Source organism: Ictalurus furcatus, chromosome 29 (genome assembly GCF_023375685.1).
Source record: "Ictalurus furcatus strain D&B chromosome 29, Billie_1.0, whole genome shotgun sequence".
Classification (NCBI taxonomy): Eukaryota; Metazoa; Chordata; class Actinopteri; order Siluriformes; family Ictaluridae; genus Ictalurus; species Ictalurus furcatus.
In genome coordinates this window covers 2578650-2584171 of record NC_071283.1, presented here as the reverse complement: position 1 = coordinate 2584171, position 5522 = coordinate 2578650, and positions in this window count along the sequence as shown.

Sequence of the window (5522 nt, the reverse complement as noted above, 5' to 3'; positions counted from 1 at the left end):
GACAAGAATATATATATATATATATATATATATATAAATATATAAATATATATAAATCCTCGCTCACTCACTCACACTCACACACACACGCACGCGCGCGCGTCCGGTTATAACACACTGTCGCTGTCATGGTCCATCTCTGTCCCGTCTCAGTGTGTGTTTGTGTGTGTGAGAGAGAGGGAGAGAGAGAGAGAGAGAGAGATGCGAACACACGCACAGAGGTGTGTGTGTGAGAGAGAGAGAGAGTGAGTGAGTGAGGGTTTTGTCCGGTGAAAGAAGACAGGAACGGGACGAATGGGATTCCGCGTGCACAGCTGTGCCGCGCGCGCACTTCGACATACAGTACAATGTCCCGGCCGGCGCGAGCGAGCGCCATTTTTTTTTTTTAACTGAAGGAAGAAAAAAAAAGGAAGCAATGAACACAAAGTGGCGACGGTAAATGACAAAAGAAAATAAAGCACTGAGTCACTGAGCACATTTAATAGTTTCGACATAAGGATTTACGCAGAGAGAGAGAGAGAGACCACAGTCCCCTCAGTGAAGTGTAGGCTATAGGAGGGGCACGTGGTCAGGTAAGTTTCTGTGCAAGAACAAAATGTTCCCATAATGTCTGGAATCCATTTTAGGATTGTCTGAGGACACTTTAAAGACAAACTGGAGTCAATATTGACATCCACCGCCACCCTCACCACGGTCCCCGGTCAGAATTCTGTACTAATCACTTTTAAGACAAATGTCCGATTGGGCCGTGACTTTTCCCATCATTAACCAGCCTCTGACTTTCAGCTCAAGATGAGTAACCAGATCAGGGGCGGTTCTAGACATTTGGAGGCCCTGGACAAACTCGCTTATGAGAGTAGGTTTTTTCCCATTACTTTAAAATGTTCACTTGATTAAACTTTTTTTTTTTATAATGAGTCTTTATGAATCACATATACATTACAGGACAGTGAAATTCTTTTCTTCGTCTACCCCAGCATGTCAGGAAGTTGGCGTCAGACGTGATACAGCACCCCCTGGAGCAGAGAGGGTTAAGGACCTTGCTCAAGGGCCCAACAGTGGCAGCTTGGCAGTGCTGGGACTTGAACACCTGACCTTCTGATCAGTAACCCAGAGCCTTAACCGCAAAACCACCACTGCCCAGGCCACGCCATCATTCTATATCTATATAGTAAGTATGTAAGTCAGTTTATTATTATTAAGCCACACTCACTAAAAATTTTTAAGGCATCCTGGATTTTTAGTTGTAGTTTTTACAGTAACACACCCTTAAATATGCACTATATACACAAATCAACTGCTAGTGGAAGTCAAAGAGACGAACTCCTGAGCAGAAAGAATAGTTCATTTCTTCATAAAACCGTATGATTATTTTTCGATAAATATAACAAGAGTATTTATGATGTGAAAACTAAATGATGTATTACGTTAAAGCGGTAATGTAAGCATCAGCAGGATTCCGAAGATATACGGACAGTTGAGGTACTCTTTTTTTTTTTTTTAATGCTCTAGTGTGTTTGCTCTTTGTCTTTTAATAGAAACGTCTTTACCTTTCCTTTAGTATTTCGATCCCGACGCAGATGTCACTGCACGCGCGAATCCGGCGCGTCTGACAGTCTCGACACGTCGACGGCGCTCGCGCTCTTTTGAACTCCGAATAAACCGGCGAACGATCTGTCCCGACATGACGCTTCTCGACAGAACAAGGCCCAGTCTATTTTTAGAATACGCTACAATCGCTCCAAAATAGACGACGGCAACTCACGTTCTTTCTCCGCGTGCCTGTTTAGCCTTTCGCGCAGCAGCCCCCGAAGGACGCGATCGTTTCGGCGCCATCATAAGTCACTGACGTAAAGTCAGTCAGCCGCACCCGCACCCGATCTCCTCATGCACTCAGACCCACTTTGAAACGGTGACACGAACTGGTGTCACTACAGTCAACGATCGTCTTTCATTTCATCAGTATCGAGCGATAGATTGCCGTCTCCGCACCGTCGTGAGCTGCTCCGCCTTCTCCTTGTATGCTTACTCATCACTGTCGCTGATAAAACCCACTACTGTAACGTCATACGCAAACTTCATCGTTATGACTTCCACCGCTCCACGAGCGCCTGCATTCTAGCGTCTAGAGCCGACTCCAAGAAATACGCTGTTTTACCCCAATACGCACTTTCAGACAGCTTCACAACAGGATGTACCCCTTTCTTACTTGCTGCCACTACACCTCTAGCTTGACTACCACATTAACCAGACATTCAGCGTGAACAGAAAACAAATTTTTTTTAGCGAGCTAGCATTAGTCTTATCATGTAAACGGAACTGTTTGGCCATACGCTTTTATTATTCACCCTCAGTCCTGCCATTGGGATGTTTCTTGATTGTGTCCAGGTGTTCTGTGTTGACTTGAGTCTTTGATTATTTTGCCGTTATACACCTTGTGTTGCGATTCGTCCATTTCCAAGCCTCGTCCCATAGTCCCGTGTGTAGTATTTTGACCCTCGGGAGTTTCCTCATGTTTTGGAACATGGATTATCTTTGTTTGATGATGTCTGCCTATTATTTCGCACACGTTACTGGATTTAATGACCCATGTAAAGTGTATAGTAGCTAAGATATATGAAGCGATCCACCGCTGTTCGCTAGGTAGACGCTAGGTGACGTTCTGGGAGAATAAAATAAACAGCCCAACATTTCCGGTTCGTCATGGAGGTTAGCGTCGTACGGCGTCGCCGGCAATCACAAGAACGTTGAGGTTTTTTTTTCAGTCAACTCGGAATGGAAGTCTAGGGGGAGTTGTTAAATTGTGATCAGTAAACAAATTTATCGATAAACTCATATCTTTGTAAAAAACGATTTCATCACGCCTTCAAAATGCGGTGGAGTATTTCTTTAATGTCGGGTTTGGGTTGTAGCGTCCATGAAAATAGCACACTAAAGAATGTGTGCATGAGGGGGAGGAAATGATAGATGGCACTTCAGTAGCTGTGTGTGTGTGTGTGTGTGTGTGTGTGTGTGTGTGTGTGTGAGAGATGGAGGTAGAGAATAGTCCCACTCATCCACTCCACACACACACACACACACACACACACGAATGAAAGAAGTGGGCACTGTGTGTACAGTGCTATACAGGTTTGAGTGTGCAAGAAATATGTGTATTGTGTATATGTGTGTGTGTGTGTGTGTGTGTGTGTGTGTGCGATAAAGAGCTAGAATGCAGTGGTGTAAATGTGTGAGTGTGTGGATTTGTGTAAGCGGAAAGGACATCAGAGCTCAGAGCATGGCTTTATGCCAGCTCACTGCAGAGGACGAACACACACACACACACACACACACACACACACACACACACACACACACACACACACACACACACACACAGGTCTTTACCCGTTATTAACATACTTCAACTACTTTCATTGCCACACTCTATCTATGTAATGAATCTAATGAATCTTCTTAGTGACCACTATAAATACACACACACACACACACACACACACACACACACACACAGTACATCTTCACTGCAGCTATGAAGCTCAACAGATTTTCTTCCTTATATTTGAATTATAGTACCCACACACACACACACACACACACACCATCTGTCAAAGAATAATCTGCACACAGCTCTCATTCTGCTCAGTCAAACCTCATACCTCAGGCTACAGAACTCTGATTCCTGATTGGACGTCACAAATAGGTCCAGATTAAAAGAAAATATTGATGATCACTGTAGAATCACATCTGCTTCAGAGTATTTAAAGTTTCAACCTGCTGTTCTACAACGTATCCAGTAAAATCTGTTGAAGAAAAATTTGAATCCAAAACGATCATAGATATCACACATCATACACAGTATTATTAGCACTGAAACGATTAATCACAACACACAACCTTGCCAAGTCATAATTCTAGAATTCATTTATGGGAAACGTAATTATACATTACATTACAGGGTAGAGGTCGACCGGAAGTGGATCTCACCGATACCCATAAGTAAGTCGGGTGGTACCTACCTGCCTGCCTATAACCGATTAATCAACCGATAGTTTTCAAACTTGATGCTGAATGAAAACGTAAACGAACACTCAAAGGAAAATAGCGCTGAACTTTATTAAACAAATCAACAGCACTGACCGTCCTGTAAAAATGTCGTTAATATATATTAACTATTCATAAATATTCACGTAAATAAAAGCTCTACATCCAAACAGAACCGAAAGGTAACGCTCAACATAACAAATAAAAGTCGAGACGTCCAAAATGAATCAAAAAACACTTCAAATAACACAACAAAATTTATCAGTGATGGTTTTTATTCCGCCTCTAGAGGGCGCTCTCGTACTGTATAATGACCCTTCTGAGCCGCTCCCGCAACATGCGCATCCGGGGAAAAAAAACGATCGATGTGAATTTTGGCCGATAATCGATTGCTGGAGCGATCGGAAAATTAGAGCTATTCAGAGCCTCAGGGATGTGAGGCAACATGGCTGCCATACTGGTATCTGTGTTTGCATCTACTGTATGTATCCACTTGTGTGTTTAATTTAGCTAATAATTTCTTAAGCAAAAACTACAGAATATTTCATTTGTACCTTTCCAGTGCAATGAAATTGGGGCGTTTGGGCAGTCCACGCTGTAAAATGAACATTACTGTTAGATTTATTGAAAATGCCATGGTGTACAGCGCTTTCTGCTATTGAACGCGAAACGTGGCACCCAAAATCGAATTTAAAATGACGAATCAGAACTGTTATGCATTTATTTGAATGCGTAAGTGACGTTTTGGAGTTGAATCAGATGAAAGTGAGATCGTATCGAATCCGTACGCACGGGTTCCAATGTCCGATTTCAAATTTCAAGGTCTCTGATAGTTCGGATTCGAATTTTCAACGCACTACAACTTTGACTCGTGGGTTGAAAGAGCGGCAATTTGTCGAATGAGATCACATTAGGACGTGCGTTCCGCCGCTTTGAACGCGTGTGCATTCGTGCGCAAGGTTTCAACTTTCAACTTTATATTCACCTTCCAATTTTCAAAACACTACCTTGTTGGCTCATTAACGGCAAACCCCCCAGAAACCTGAATCCGAATTTGAAGAACGCAATCTGAAACGGATTGAAGGACTAAAATGGTGGGCTCCTGATTATTAGGTTTGAAATTGAACTTGAAACCTTGTACACAAATCGAAGCCACGGAATACGATTTCAATTTGATCTACTAGATTCAACTAGAAATCTTCGCTTACGAATTCCCAAAAAAAAAAAAAAAGGTGTAAAAATTCACATTTGCGATAATTAAAATCAAATTGTAGCGGCACATTTCTCATTTAATATCATTAGAACACCTAATTATTTGTTGTGAGGTAAAATATTTAAGTAGCTAACGTATGCATTGTTTAGCATTACTCAAACAATTCTTAGCTTTGGGTTTTTTTTCCATTGCCAACAGCTGTGTCTATTCCAGCTATCAGATCTCCTTTGAATAGTTACGTTTAATGTTTTTATATTTACGTAAA